The sequence below is a fragment of the Lactuca sativa genome, chromosome 2 (genome assembly GCF_002870075.4).
Source record: "Lactuca sativa cultivar Salinas chromosome 2, Lsat_Salinas_v11, whole genome shotgun sequence".
Lineage (NCBI taxonomy): Eukaryota > Viridiplantae > Streptophyta > Magnoliopsida > Asterales > Asteraceae > Lactuca > Lactuca sativa.
Window position 1 is genome coordinate 230,436,587 of NC_056624.2, and position 17,719 is coordinate 230,454,305.

Genomic DNA, 17,719 nt, shown 5'->3' on the forward strand with positions numbered 1-17,719 from the left:
GTGGGAAATAGGCTTGGGGAGGGTGGATATATAGTTTGAAGCTCATGCATGACTCGGAAGTCCTCTGCATGTAAGTGGATCTTAGTGGACTCGACGAGTCCTTCGAGTGGACTCGACGAGTAGCTTGGAGATGAGGAGGAACTCGACGAGTGGGATGAACAGCTCGTCGAGTCGGATGAAGATGGGCATGAACTCGGCGAGTTGGATGAACAACTCGTCGAGTTGGATGAAGTTTGTCGTGTGCTCGGCGAGTCTGTTCTTAGACTCGGCGAGTCAGGTCGAGTGGTCCTAAACCCTTCGAGTTAAGACTCGAGTCAGCGAGTCGAGCCAGGACTCAGTGAGTTGGTCAGGACAGGAATCGAGGATCAGTAAACTCGGCGAGTCAGGGGATGACTCGGCGAGTAGAGTCGCGAGTGGAAGGACTCCGGATTTATGGACTCGGCGAGTCAGCAGGGTGACTCGGCGAGTAGGGTTGACCTGGAGGGTTGACTTTGACCAGGACATCGACTTTGACCAGAGTTGACTTGGTTAACCTTTGGAGGTCAGTTAGACTAAGTGTTGGGTTGTTGTTGGTAGCTCAGGGAGCTAGCGGAGCAGCAGTTCGGAGTTAGCGGTCAGGTAGCGGTCGAAGGGGTTAGCAGCGGCAGTTCGGCAATATCAGGTGAGTTACCTTCCAGTAGCGGTGGGTCTAAGGCCACAATGCCGACCCACCAGTAGGAGTTGTATGATAGATGATTGTCTTTGTGATATCATCTAAGTTCGCTAGTACCTGATATGTTATATGCTAGCATGATATGTTGTATGTGTTAGTAGCCGAGTGTTCGGTTGTTAGGACCGAAGGGTAGTCAGACACCCCAGATACGTCTGACAGTATGTGATGATATGTTTGCATGCTGGCTTGTTATGTTATATGCGATAGAGGTAGTATGAGGGGACCAGTCCCCGTGTTCGGTTGTTAGGACCGAAGAGTAGTTCAGGCACTCCATATATGTCTGATAGTATGATTATGTTATGATATATGTGATAGTAGCAGTAGGGGGTGGAATAGTCCCCGAGAGTCGGTTGTTAGGACCGACGGGTTGGTCAGCACCCCAGAATGGCTTGACATGGGTCGGTCAGCACCCCAGAATGGCTTGACACGGGTAGGTCAGCACCCCAGAATGGCTTGACACGGGTAGGTCGGGCACCCCAGAATTGCCCGACAGTATGTATGCTATGTGGTTGTATGGTATATGGTATGATGGGGGAACTCACTAAGCTTCGTGCTTACGGTTTTCAGTTTTGGTTTCAGGTACTTCCGGTAGCGGAGGGAGGAGCTCGGGGTGATCGCATGGCACACACCATAGAGTAGTCAGCCTGGGAACGTTTACTCTGATAATAAACATGTGTTTTTGAAAACTTATGCTCAAATTATGTTTTGGAATGATGCTTTGTTTAAAGCAATGTTTTATTAAAAAGAAATTTTGGTCTTAAATTTTGGGATGTTACACTTCTTGTACTGATTCTTGAAAATTGGTGCTTTCAGCTTGAGAATCTTCAGAGAGAACAACGGAGAGAACAAATCTTCTGGATCACTTCAGCAGGTTTAAGATAACGGCAGACTGATTGAGGAGGCTTTAATGCAATCCATCACATAATCTTCAATTTCAGCTTCACCTTGCTTCTGGGGTTGAAAGATTGAATTTCAAAGAATAATCTTCATTTCTTGCTCCTTCGAATGAGAATTCTTCGATGCTCACAGACGAGGCTTTGGCTCAGAAATCTTCAACACAAACTCCATGAGTTTCATCTTCACCTGAAATCACTTTTCAAGACAAAAACAAAACTAAGAGAAAACTTAGAACAAAAAGTAAAACAGAAATAACACTATTTTTTATTTTGAATTATTTTGAATTTTTTTATTTTTAATTCTCCCTTTTATTTAAATTAGAAGAACACTATGAACAAACTTAACAAAAATCAAAGTAATAGCTAACTTTAAGAGTGATTTGAGATCAAAGTTGTTGGACAACCTTATTCCACTTGTCGGTACCCTTATCTTCACATCTTCGTCTGATCGATCGCCAATAGTGTGGTCCAATTAAACACGAAAAATTTGTGACAATTTTGGACAATTTACCAATGACATGATACATGCATATATCTAATTGTAACATTACTATCATGATTGGCTGTAATTCTTAAATACATTTTTCTTAAGACCATTTAACTGACTACAACCAGGGATATTGTTGTCCACCTAAATCGAGCAGCGAGATCTACAGACAATTTGTATGTGTTCAATTTTTAGTGTACTAGAACATGTTTCCCGCTTCCTGATATGCCCCAGCCATCAAGAACTTCCAGAGTACTCCTTACACCGGGTGAGCTGACAACCATTTAGAGAGAGGATAGATTCAGAATTCTATTACTTATTGTTTCAGAGGGGTTGAGAAGTAGAAGGTTGCATATGCTGTGTACCAGGTCGGATTGGAAGTCACGCAAAGGAGACAACATATGGCTAACAAATGAGAGGAATTTCATATATATAGCCTGCAGAGAAATAGAGTTACATATGTTATGTACCAGGTCGGATTTGAAGTCACGCAAAGGAGACAACATATGACTAACAGACAGAAAGAAAGAAAATGATATTCTACAGACCTAATTTATCGGAATTTACCAGTCGCCCCATCCAACCGGAATTAAGGACATAATCCGCACATCAAGGAAAAGTGAATCCACAGTTCTAGATACGGGTTATTTAATGTGACCGGTAGATTCTCATGTATATCTCCCTGCTCAACCTATCCGAGCGTCGTGAAATCAGGTTAAACGAATCTAACTAGGTCAAAATTTGTCAAGTCCTTAAATTCATCAGGTTCAACTCTCCCTAGTCAAGCCCATTTAAAATCTTTCGTGTCTACCAACGCATCGAGCACAGAGCGTAGACGATTCAACTTAGGTACGTTACGCCGATTCAGATTGCCCGTTCTCACTTGCTAATTTCATTTCCCAAAACATCTCCTGCAAGTACATTACATTAACACCATATTTTTGATTTTCTAATGTTTTTGGATTTTTTTTTTAAATTTTTAAAACTTTTTTTTGTTTTTATTTCTCCCCCTAAATTTGTTCATAGGAGAGAAACGAAAGTAAATGCGCAAATTTAAACTATCCTAAAACAAAAAATAGTCTTTAAAGCGAATCAGCTTAAGAAAAACTCAGGAATATAGAGAAGAAAATGCAAACCGTAATTCACCGATTGAATCTGCATTCTGAAGGTCTGAGAATAGCACACGCATAATCTCATAATAGATCCAAAAATTATTCACATCGTTAAGCACTAACCCTATGAGTGATCCCTTCCCGCATAAGGACACATACTCTCAAGCAAGGTCAAAATGTTGCACAGTTGAGAGATGTCTCCTATCATGTGCCTGGAATAGCCACTATCAACAAACCGAAGTCTGATGATATGCCTCCATAGCTGCTCCAGCACAAAGCGGGATTAGTTGGTCTTTGGAACCCAGTCCATTTTGAAACTGGGTCGACCTTTGTCATCAACGCACGATACTCTCTCCCATGACATATCCTGCTTATCACAAACAGAAGATGTAACAATATTAGAGTCATTAGGTGATTTGGGAGTTTGAGACTTCGGAACCCATCTATAGTCGGGTTTAACCCATTTCTTGTTTGAGCGGATGGGTGCCTTAATACTTGCTTTGGAACTTGAAGCCGACTGCCGAGATGACTTTGACCTAACCAGTCTTGGCTTCATTGGAGCATCTCTTGGATTGGGCTTCTTGGCCGGCATTCCCTTCTTGCCTTTGGGATTTGGATTTTTGGCCTTCTGCGTGTTCCAGTCACCATTGTCTGAACGTGACCTGGAATGGTTTCTTTTGAAGTATCTCCCACTTGGCGCGTTTTGCCATCCTTGTGCATAGTAGGGAACGTATGCACGATTAGGACAATTTCTGGCAATGTGTCCAGGTGTTCCACAGTGAAAACAAGTCTTTTTCTTCACTGTGAAGTTATTTATTCCGGCCCCTGGTGGCGTATCCTTGTCTTCTCTCTTATTTTTCCCACACGCACAGTCAGGGCCGGTCCAGACGGTGGGCAACCCGGGCGACCGCCCAGGGCCCACGTCTCCAGGGGCCCAAAATTTTTGGGCTATGTAGTCCAAATATATTAAAAAATTATTACCTAAATGATTTTTAGGGACTAAAGTTGGTTCAAACTTAAACTAGCTCAAAAGATAAACAATTTGACTTGCTTGTTATTGCTAATTGAATGCGTTTATAGTGAATAATAAATAATATTTTTTGAATCTTTATTATATCTGTCTTTAAGGGGCCATTTTTTTCTTTTCGCCCCGGGCCCCATATACGTTTAGACCGGCCCTGCGCACAGTTGCAACATGCACTATGTTTAGCTTGAAATGGTGGCCTATATTTACCAACGGCAGGTTGATTAGAAGCAACAGATTTAGAGTTCAAGGGGTCGTTTGTTTGTTCAGAAGAACTCTCCTTGTTCTCATCCTCTGCTACTTTACCTGCACATGTAACAGAAATATCAGTATTCTCAACATTAATAACTCCTCCTGACACAAATCCAGCTCGTTTGCCATATCGAAGATGTGGCTCCCTGTCAGTTTCGTCCTGTGTCATAGGGATGGATGTGTAGTTATGATTATAAGGAGGAGGTACACTATCATACCCTAGACCCTTGTTTTGATTTTCTTTGAATTTTAATTGGGTTTCATATAAGGACTCGACTGTCTGACTTGACGCATTATAATTTTTGAAACTAACATTAGTTTTTCCACACTTAATTTTTAAAGCGTCAAGTTCTTCAGTTACAGCAGCAAGTTGTCCCTTAACATAATCATAATTTTCACACTTGTTGCTATACTCTTCCTGAAGTTTCCTAAAGTCCTTGGTTTTTGCTTCTAATTCAGCCTTCAGGGGTTTCTGTCGTTTCCTAAGTTGATATCCTTCATATCTCAGGTCCTGAACTTCTCTTTTAAATAAATCAATTTGTTCCCGAAAAAATTTAATCGTGGCTTCACAAGCTGGAGTACATGTAACTTCAGTGACCGGAATGTTTTTCAGAACTCATTGTTTCTCTACACTTCAAAGTATCAAGTTCTTAAATTACATCAACAAGACTAAGATGATTGAGATCTTTTGTCTTCTTGATGATAGCCACGTTCATATCCCACCATTTCGGAAGTGAATTCAATAGCTTTTTGTTTATCTCAGATTTGGACAAGAAGATCCCAACTATATTCATCTCAGTAGTGAGTGTAGTAAATCGCTGCAACTAAGTTTCGAGGGTTTCTCTAGAGATATAATCGAAAATGTTGAAATTTTGTCTTAACATATCGTGACGACTCTCTTTCATGTTTTCAACTCCCTCGTAGACCTTAAAACCAATTAAAAAGTACAACTAGAAGCCAATTAAAAAATACAACTAGAAGCCAAAATCAAATTTAAAAGTCAAACCCTTTGATTATAAACCTCAAAAGTCAACCTTAAAAGTCAAATTTAAAAGGTTAAACTCAAAAGTCAAACTTGAAAAAGCCAAACTTAAAAGTCAAACCGAAAAACTAAATTTGAAAATTTGAAAATTAAATGAAAAAGTCAAAGTTTAAAGTCAAAGGTCAAACTTGGAAGTCAAAATCAAAATTTAAGGTCAAAAGTTAAAAAAATAAAAGTCAAAAATTAAAATATAATTTTATTTACTAATTTTAATTTTAATTTATTTTTTTATGTATTATTATTATTATTATTATTTATTATTATTATTATTATTATTATTATTATTATTTTTAAATTTTGGATGAAAAAAGAATTTAGAATTAAAAGAAATTGAGTTTTGGGGTTAAAAGTGTAAAAAATGAGAAATTTGAACCGAGAAAGTCGCTTTATGAATTAAATTCGGAAGGAGTTTATCATCAAGCTAGCTAGATGAGTTGGTAAAGCGCTGAAGGGAGGAACCAGGGGTCGTGTGTTCGATCCTCTACAGCCCCAAATCAGTTCCCCCTTTTTTTAATATGCGAAGCGAAGCTGGTTGCGAGGCCGAGGAGCTATGCGAGGACGAGGCTGCTGAGCGAGGTTGTAAACCACCGAGGCCGAGTCCGACGCCGTAAACTCCAAGCCGCAAGCTCGGACCGTGAACTCCGAAACCCTAGCCGCCGGCCGCAAACTCCGATCAAAAACACCGATTTTTCGACTTTGAAGCTCCAAAACTCGATCAAAAACCATTTTTTATGAAAAAACACGAAGACACAAACCCCCCTTAATTTTCAAAGATCTATCCAAAAACGCAAGAATATTTCGAAAATAAGATCAAATAATGCTCCAAATCTGACAAAATTGACTGATACAACTTGGCTCTGATACCAATTGTAAGTCCCTAATATGCCCGTATCTGAAGAGAATTGTTATCGAGATTATGAAAGCAATAATGATTTGAGTGATTGAAAAGTAAGAACACGAAGAGTAAATATTAATCAGATCTTATATTGATAAAGACTGATTACAAGAATAAGCAGAAAGGATATTTGAGTTCCAAAAGTTATCCTCTACTTCTATCATCAGTCCCTATTTATAGGGAACCTGAGTGTACAAAAAATATACTAAGTCTATTACAACACGCTTCGCATAAAACTGACTTAGTAAAATAACTAAAAATGCAAAACTAAACAAACACACAATTCAACTTTTACAATTTAACCTCTACAATATCAATAAGATCCGTTTGATGGTGCGGAATCCCAATCAAACGGATGATGTCAGATCAAATAGAAGAGAAGGAGAAGAAGAATAATATAAAACTCTGTATGAACTGATTAGAATTAAAGTTCCAGATACAAAAGATTCACACAAAATGCTCTTTGGCCGTAAACTCTCTTCTCTCTTAGCCGTAAACTCCTCAGGGTTCATCAATCAATACTCCTCACCCTAACACCTATATTTATACTTGGAGAACATGGGCCGGATAACATGGGCCGTAAATGAGTTTACGACCGTAAACTCCAAAAATATTACAGAAAAATATAATTGCCCAAAAAAGTAAAGTATAAACCATATTTTTGACCCAACAAGTCTGACGACTGAGTGAATCCGATGTACATTGGCATTCCACTCTGATGATTAATTGGGCCAGGCGTAATCCAGACCGGTGGTTGTGGACCCGCGGGTATTCCAGTATGATGACTGATCTGACCCAACATGTTTGTTCATTTATGTTATGTGTGCTATGTGGTGGTACTTTTTTTTTTTGGGGGGGGGGGGGGGGGTCACTAAGCTTTGGCTTACGGTTTTTTAGTTTTTGTTTCAAGTATTTCTAATGATCGCAGGAAGGCGAAGGCGTAACCGTACACATCCTCTATTTTTAGCTTTATGATTTTGGGACGCTCTGATTTGGCAAAACAATTTGGAAACAATGATTTTGTAAATATTTTATAACTATGGGTTTTTTTTTTACAAGTTTAAATTTGTTGTGATTTTCGAGTCGTTACACATTCTTCTCAAACCACACTTCATTTCTTCTCGCATATTTGGAGATATGAATAATATTACCCCATATATGGAACTATTCATTTCTCCAAATATGAGGATGAAGTTTCAGTTGTCGGGTTTAATCCATCGCTTTATATAGTTATACATTTCTAATTTATTTTATCTATTAGTTTTAATTTAAATATAATATTTAATATTGATAATCTTTTGTTATATAATAAATTATATTAATTAATCATAAATATAAAATTTATTTTTATTAAGCGAATTTTATATAAAATTTTAAATACATATTAAAATCATGAAACACGATAATGTATTTACAAAAGCATGTATAATATTTATTTTTATAAATGCATATATAATATTTATTTATAAGTGTATTATAAATGTAGTCTTGTTTATTTAATATTATTGTAATGAAAAAAATATAAATTATATATTTGTTAAAACTAAAAATTTAATATTATTGTTTGACAATCTATGTAAGCTGGAAGAATGAAATATATTAGAAATATATATTTTGAGGTTAAAAACAAGATAAAAATAGATTATGGTTAGAGATTGAACATTATGTAAAAAGTATAGTTAAACTATTATGTATCATGTAGAAAATCCAAAATAATTAGCTTGATTAAAATTTAATTGCATACAACAAAGACAAGCACGAAGCGTGTTGTAGAACTTAAAATCAATAAAGTCGCCACTCCTCTTTACTCATGATGATATGCAACCATACTAATTAATGATGGAAACTTAATCGATTCAAATACATATAACACTATCATGACTTACCTTCAAAAATCAAAATTACATCGGTATTAATCTTTCAAAAGTTAAAATTGCTTTAATTAGATAAACTTACCTTCGGATTCCTAAAATCAACTTTAGTCTTGTTGCAACCAACATTGCTCCACTTTTAGTTTTTTTAAATCAATTTTAGTTTTGTTTGACATATTTAAACGTGTTGGGATTTCCGTTAACAAAAAGGCTTCTGCAAATTTTTTGATTGACCCAGCAGAAGAAACGTCAACTTTTAGATCGGCTGACGTTCTGATTTTTAGATGAGTTAGAGGGAAACACGCATGTGTGGACCTTATAGTGGCATCCTCTCTCGTGGGCTTGAGGGATGAGGGTTTCACAATGGGACAAATTGCTTTAAAAACTGTTACAGGCAAGATCACCAAACATGAAAAATCATACATGGAAAATCAACACGTGTTTATATCATTTACATTTGATATGTTTGGTTTCCTCGTGTCGGATGCGTTGAAACTTCTTAAGAGAGTACAAGGGATCATGCATAACAATGTTATATCCCCTGGATTTATATATGTAGTTTTCAAAAGAATTGATTTTACCATATAAAAAATCTAGCGGCCCAACTTGTTACTCGTTGTACGATAATATCTAAGTTTTATTGTTAAATCGAGTAATGCTTCAGTTTTAGTCTTTCACTAGACGAATTCCCACGCATTGCGCGGCGCAGGTTAAAAATATATTGTTAGAATATATTATTATTATATTTAATGTTTTCCTTTTAACTATGTTAAAAAAATATATATATTGCATTTTTTTAAACATTATTTGATATTTTACTTTAGGTTTTAAATTTTACACTAATTTTTTAAGCTTATTTGATATATTAATGTAAGTTATTTATTTAACTATATATTGAAGTTAACAAATTAAGCATATCATATTGATAAATCACAACTTCTTCCATTTATGATATTGTTTACAGCTAAAAGCATATTTAAGTTAACAAATTAAGCATATTGTATGAAAATATGAAAAGTTGGAAGTTTCAAATGAATGTGGTGAAAAAAAAAATGTTTCCTTTATAATATAGTATGATATGATATGATATGTTTTGTTTCTCTAGTTTTGTTTTGTTTTTACAGTTTTGGATTTTCTGGTTTTGTTTCATGATTTTAGTTTTTTAGATTTTGTTTAGTTAGTTATTTCATAATTTGTTTCAACTTAGTAGTTTATTGCATAACTAAGAAAGTGATATGCAAATCAACAAGGGAAGTGGAATTCTACAAACGTATGGATTAGGAAGACTCTAAACTTTTTGTCATGTTTTTTTTTGTTTTTTTGTTTTTGAAGTGCAAATTCAAGTTTGAAGGAAGTAATCACAAAGAATCTCATTGTCTGTTACGAAGACAGATGGAACCGAAGCCCAAGACATCTTCTGATTGGAGAAAACTAAGGCTTCAACATTATATTGACTGATTCATTTATTAGGTTACTGATATAAGTGAGGGACGAGCCACATATAGGAACACATTATTATTGATTGTCACACGTTGGATGTCGTGAGCAACACTTGAATAAAATAAGTCATAACGGAAGAATGTGTACAAAACCACTATGAACTAAATTTGTACAAACTGAAAATTATTTTACCTTATTAAGTTAATTTTCCGGTCTAATGTAGACTAGCCGATTATAAAGACTGAACTTATAGAGAAACAAATTAAATTGTTATACACACACACACACACACACACACACACACACATATATATATATATATATATATATATATATATATATATATATATATATATATATATATATATATATATATATATATATATATATATATATATATGGTTGAAATCGGTTGAGAACTTAAAGTTTCCCGAAAGCTCGAGAACTAAAAGTGGAGCATTGGATAAAAAATAATTCGTTAAGGATATGATCGTCATCTTACCAATCTCATTTAATGTTTAATTTTTTTGTGTTATTTAATATATTAATATAACTGTTTAAAAATTAACAAAATAACTCAAAATTTCGGATTTATTTTTAAAAAAAATCATTTTTTTTTAAATGGAGATCTTTTAATTTTTTTCTAAAAACATGAATTTTTTTAAAAAAAATGAAAAAAAAAACAACATTTTTTTTCAAAAAAACAACATTTTTTCCAAAAAAAAAATGTGATTTTTATAAAAAAAAAAGTGCAATTTTTTTTCAAAATTGCATTTTTTTAACAAAATGTAACACCCAAATTTTCAAATAATTTTTCACATTTATAAAACACCTTTTCATTCATAATTGTCATAAAACATCATTGTATCACGTAATCAATTCATAACATCACATCCCAATATCAAAATATGTAAAAAGCTCCTCGAGTGTGTACTGATCAAACCGGCGCCTTCCTGCGATCCTCACTGGTACCTAAAACACATAACACAACACTGTAAGCATAATTGCTTAGTGAGTTCCCCAAAACACCACACACAATACATATTAGCCACTCGAGGCTATAACTCTGTTTGACCCTCTGGTCAATGTGTCTCAGTGGGACCCTCCAGTCCCATAACTCTATGGGCCCTCTGGGCCTAACTCTGTGGACCTTGCGGTCCTAACTCTGAAAACTCTGGCACATACATATCATAAATCACATAGAAATCACATCATGCAAAAGCATACAAAATACTCTGTCACATAACTCTGATTACCACTCTAGGTAAAGTATAGTGAGAAGACTCACATCGGGTAACTCGGTAAAATCTCAACTCTGAAAAATTCGATCTAGCCTCCGCCTAATCATATGAAAGAAACACTCTAAATCAATACATCCCTTAAGGCTAGGCTATTCCCTCTCTTATTACTCTCAGAAGGGTAAAAGACCATTTTACCCCTCCCATAGCTCAAAGACTCTAAAGTTGACCAGACCCTAAAAGTCAACAAAAGTCAACCCTTCGGGTTACGCTGCGCGTACCAAACATGTACGTTGGGCATACCCGGCGCCCTCACAGAAACGGGGTGTGCGACCCCTTACGTCGCGCGTACTGGGATTACGCCCCACGTAAACCCTAGTTCCAGACTCTAAACTCTTGAGGTCTTAAACAGTTAAGACCCACGTCCAACTTTTAGATCTGACCATTTCTAAGCCTCTTAATCCATAAAGTTGGTGACTTTAAGCCTTTGCATGTCTGGACAAGTCACTAACACCCATAACATTCCATTTCCTAACTCTAGAAAGCTCATAACTCAAGCATAACCTCATGACAACGACCAAGATGGCAACTTTATGGATCTATAACACAAATATCACTGAAATGGGACAGACGTAGGTCCATGGAGTACATCACACTCATAAAGTCTCCACCTTTGGGACTTTTAACCCTAGAAATGGTCCATGCAATCATCTAACCAAATAAGGAGGAAAGTTTTGAACTTTATACCTCCAAATGCAGCTCCTTCCTCTATAGATCTCAGATCCAAACTTGCACTTCAAGCCTTAGCCTCCACAAGCTCTTCTCCTTCTTCTTCACTAACACACCAAGGCACTTTTAGCTTTAAAACACACACACTCAAGCTAAGAACGATGGAGGGCTCTCTCTTAGGGTTTCACTCACTGATATGGAGGTTGGGAAATGAGCCTTAGCATCATTTAAATAGTGCACAAGCCAAACATTTAGGGTTTGCATCTGGACCCTTTACGCCCAGCGTACCCAGGCGAGTCCGCGTCCAAATTAAGCGCATGAGTACGCGCAGCGTACCCCGATACGCCCAGCGTACTCATGTGCTACAAGAACTCACTCATGGACTAGTCTTGACCATTTGATAAAAAGGAAGGGCTAAATGGCCTTACTTGAATTTCGGGATGTTACACAAAATATTCAATGTTTTTAGGTGCATATATGCTTGTTTTTTCAAATGCATACATGCATATTTCTTATACTATAATATTCGTAAGTAAATTATAAAAAATCTCATTTTTATTAATCAATCTATAAACATAATACAAGTATTTTATTCGATACAAAATAAAATATAAAAAAAAACTACAAAGATTCACAGTGTTATCATTTCTTCATATCAAGATTTCCATATTTTCTTCAATTTATCATTTTTCACCTCTTCAATATTTTCCAAAAAATCTTCAAAATCTACAGGAAAAGAAATTGATTAATGCAATATATCATGTAAGATTCACATGTGATTATATAATGTGATATTCACATGTGATTGTATCTTTTAAGATTTAAATGTGAAATTCACAAGAAAACTTTTTAAAAAAATTAACAAAGAACACTTACACAAAATGCATGTGTGCATGTAGACGTAATTCATATGTGATTAACTTGTGAATCACATGTAATTCACTTGTGATTTACATGTGAATCACATGTAATTGATATGTGATTCACTTGTGATTTACATGTGAATTACATGTGAATCACATATAATTCATATGTGATTAACTTGTGAATCACATGTAATTCATAGGTAATTCACTTGTAATTTACATGTGAATCACAAATTAATCATATGTGAATTACATGTGAATCACATGTAATTCATATGTGAATCACATGTTATTTACATGTGAATTACATGTAACTCATATGTGATTCACTTGTGATTTACACGTGAATCACATGTAATTCGTATTTACATGTGAATCACAAGTGAATCATATGTGAATTACATGTGATTAAAATATGAATCATATGTGAATTACATGTGAATCACATGTAATTCATATGTGATTCACTTGTGATTTACATCACATATAAATTACATGTGAATCACATGTAATTCATATGTGATTCACTTGTGATTTACATATGAATCATATGTAAATTACATGTGAATCACATGTAATTCATATGTAAAGTTTGCAACCAAAATACTTCAATAAAATTATATTTTCATTTATATATTATACTAACGGATTAGTTTATTGGTCATCGAATCAGAAATCAATGATGGAACATAAAATATCCCAAAGATTAATTAAAATATCCATCTTTCCTCAATGTCAAATGACCAAAATCCAAACGAAAATGATTGTTATACTTTGATGGGGCATTTAATCTCATAAGAATTCTAATTTTTGGAGCATCAAGGTCAATATCAAGAGCAAATCTGCAAATGCAAGAAGAAATATAGGAAATTAGCAAACTTTTTTTGTAATAGTTTTATCAAAGAGCAAGATATTAGTTTCTCATATATATATATATATATATATATATATATATATATATATATATATATATATATATATATATATAGTTGAATTTAGTAAAATTCATCCAACTATACATGCAAAGCACTTGCTGTTTCATAAGCAATTTTAGGGCTAACAAAATTGTTCCTCTTCATAAATTCCCGAAAATGGAAGGAATTACATTCATTCAAGATTCGTCCATTCCAATGGAATGATACATTTTGCAAGAAGAGATACAGGAAATTAGTAAAAAAATTGTAATAGTTTTATCAAAGAGCAAGATATTAGTTTCTCATATATATATATATATATATATATATATATATATATATATATATATATATAGTTGAATTTATTAAAATTCATCTAACTGTACATGCAAATCAGTTGTTGTTTCATAAGCAACTTTAGGGCTAACAAAATTGTTCCTCTTCATAAATTCCAGAAAATGGAAGGAATTACATTCATTTAAGAATCGTCAATTCCAATGGAATGATACATTCCATTCCTTCTCCATCATACCAAGGCTGAGCTCTTTGAGGGTTGCATAGATCCTACATGGCATTTTCCTTACAATCTTCGTGATCATGTAGTATACACCCAAACAAGACCCCACCGCAGTCATTGCCAAAGGGGTGTCTTTCGTGCTCAGAAAAAGATAACACAAGCCTCAAATATAAGCAACTAAAACATAGAATTCATTAAATCATGAACCACTTTTGGAAATATTAGTTTAATTAATGAATATAGTAACCTACCAGGATAATACATGTGACTTCAACCCGAACATCAACTTCTCCATCTTCAGAAATAATATATTTCCTCACTAGCCAATATCCGAAACCAGCTCCTAAGAAAATGTTCAAAACACAAGTTTCATTTTTGTTACAATATCGTCAAAATTTATACAAAATCAAATGTTTTAACAATTAATATAAAAAGACACAAATAAAGTTTACTTGAAATCTGCCATAAAGAAGGAGGATACACAACATATGAGATAAAATAAACTCATAACGAACGCTTCTATTTACTCTGATGACTTGGAGTGATTATACAAATAAAAAAAATTATTCTACCTGAAAATTAAAACTTTGTTTATAGATTTTCTTTCATCACAACATTTAAAAAATATAGGTAGAGCTAAATTTTATATATATATATATATATATATATATATATATATATATAAATCAATGAAGACAACATTTTCCTATTTCTACACAAACTGCACACTCATCTGTATCTTCATCAATATTTCCTACTAAGTGTACAACATAATGTGTATTCATTGTTGAATATTAATATTAATATTAATATAAAATACTTTGTCCATATGGGATGTGTAAATTCACTGTTGAATATTAATATTAATATTAATATTATATTAAAATGAATGAGTAGGAATTGAGAGACAAAACATATAGTCAAATACCATTGCATGTTTCTAACAAGGAAGCGCCCATCAAATAAATTGCTCTCTTGCCTCTTTCAACTTCTTCCTGCCAATATTGTTTGACAAAAAAAAGATTATTAAATATTTGAGAAAGGAGCTCACATACATTTAACAATTTTAGTTCTATATTAACTATTTACTAACAGGAAGTTTGTTCATCACCAAGTCCAGGCAAAAACCATCATTCTAACAAGTTCCTAATCTCTTCTACTCATAATTCTAACATCAAATAAATATTACTAATTACCATGAAGCAAGAGGATCTTTTGTTGTAACATGTATATTATAAGAGCAAAAGATGACACATAAGAAGTAAATAAAATTAAAACATGTACCTGAGGAGCATGTAATCCATTTAAATTGTATTATGAAAATTTATTTGTGGAAGACGACTAGTTTCCGACATTATATTCTATGCTCAAAAGGATGCAATCTTCCACAAATAAAAATATCTCCTACATTTCTCAATATATAACCAAAAAAATCTTCAGAATCCTAAATTGGAATTAAATCATCATTTATGAAGTCAAAGTGAAGTTAGCATGTGATATTTCTCATTGAGGCATTTCATCGAACATGTTGAGTGCAAACAAATATCTATATTTTTCAATAACACAGATGTCTATTTTTATACCTACAATCAACACAAAGATTTAACTTTTTTTAAAAACATATTAACTAAACAGGTTCAACTTAACAATTAGGCAAAAACAATTCATAAAGGTCAAACAAATGTTAGGAGTCAACAATAGAAACAGATAATACCTAAATTTTGATCGACAATGGATCATCTTCTTCGTTCAGGTCTTCAATCTACAGTGGAGGCCGAGATGAAGTCGGCGATTACGGTGTACTCCGGGGAACTGATGGAGGATAAACGATTCAAAATCAAAGCATCTTCAGTGGAGTTTTTCTTTGAAGAACATGAGATCAAGGAGTTCAGCAACAATGAAACTTCGATCGTTTGGGGATTTCAGATTTCATATAGATTGATGATCGATGATGATAGTTTGATCGATTGGGATATGGAAATCGATCGTTTATCTTCACCGTATTCGTGTGAGTAGAAGCAATTTTAGAATCGAAAGCATGGAATTGGATGAAGGATTAGAGGCAATTCGACGCAGGTGAATCGTCGGAAGATGGATCGTAGGTTTGAGCGAGAGAGGAAAATGGGACGGAGAGAGAGAGAGAGATGAAAATTTATTTTATCAGATATTAGATTCAAGAAATCATTTAAGTATACTTTTATTCCTATAATACCCCTAACTGAATTAATTAAGATACCTCTCCTTCCTTTTTTGTCTACTTATTTACAAAAACACCACCTTGCATCTCGACCCTTCATTTTTTTGATCCAACGTTCCACATTTAGTTCTCGGGTTCTTGGGAAACTTTGAGTTCTCAAATGATCATTCCCCTCTCTCTCTCTCTCTCTATATATATATATATATATATATATATATATATATATATATATATATATATATATATATTCTTAATAAATGAAGTTATTTTTTTGCCACATGTCAATCTCTCATGAGTTTTGACACTTATCATTTTGTGGTATTTTTGAAATAAATATTTTCCATTTGTCAATTTTTGATTTGTTTCAATTTTTAAAATTTAAAGTCATATATTCATATATGTAAAGTATTAAATATCATATATATGATATTAAATTTCAATAAATACATTTTTTCTTTTTTATTTTAAAGTTGTACATTAAAAAATATTTTCTGTTTACACTTTAATCTAATATTTAATTTTTTTAAATCAACCTGTATAATATATGGGTCTCACACCAAGTATATATATATATATATATATATATATATATATATATATATATATATATATATATATATATATATATATATATATATATATATATATATATATATATTATGTTTGTAACAGCGTTTACATAAATTTGATAGATATTTATTTCTAATAAATAAACTTTTGATATGGATAAGAAATAAGAAAAACAAAAAAGAATGGGGAGAATGTAGAGTTGTACTTGATGAGATAAGGGATGTGTGGGATATAATAGCTTCGAGGGGATCATATAACTCTTGTTCAAGTCCACATGTACCCTATCTTTTCCTAAACATACACATTATTCGATAACTATTTGTTGATAAATTCTAGAAGAGCAAACTACATGTAAATTATGTGTTCATAGATTCTAAATGAACAGTAGCATGTAGTACGAAAAAGTCATCTCGAATAAATGAAAATTATTTTTCCACTTTAAAAATTTCAAGAGTTTTGCCCTGGTAATTTTTTTTAAAGTTTTAGAATTATTATTTTTTATTTGTTATTTTTTGAGAATTTCTATTTTTTTTAAATAAATTTCCATAAAATTCCAATGAGTTTTATAAAAATAGATAATCATTCTATTAATTTGATAATAAAGTCTCATAAATATTTTAAAGAATATTTGATTTCTTTTATAAATGTTCCTAAAGATTACATTATGTTATGTAAAAATATTACTTTATAAAATATTTAATGTTTAACTATTGATATTAAATTTTTATTTTTAATAAACCTGTGTAGTATACGGGTCTCACACCTAGTATGTAATATACTAATATCTATTGATAAAACCGTAAAATGGTCCATATGGTTTGCACTTTTATTATTAAGGTTCAAATAATTAACTTATAAAATAGTTTTTATGAGAAAATTGTTAAACTAGCCTAAATCCTTAATGACTTATTCATTTTTAGTCAAAAAAATATCCATCTACCCCAAAATAGCCCATGA

The 17,719-nt window shown here is 33.3% G+C and overlaps 1 long non-coding RNA gene across 2 annotated transcripts; it reads right to left on the minus strand.

The window, feature by feature from the left end:
- Positions 1-13,843: 13,843 nt before the first annotated feature.
- On the minus strand, positions 13,844-16,143 carry LOC111888451 (uncharacterized). 2 transcript variants are annotated; one of them, XR_008230065.1, is made up of 4 exons: positions 15,710-16,143; positions 14,924-14,990; positions 14,247-14,338; positions 13,844-14,172 (listed from the first exon to the last, which is right to left on the minus strand). It is a non-coding gene; the product is annotated as an uncharacterized LOC111888451 (long non-coding RNA). The 2 variants fall into 2 exon arrangements; XR_008230064.1 differs by having other exon boundaries at positions 13,844-14,338.
- Positions 16,144-17,719: the final 1,576 nt, after the last annotated feature.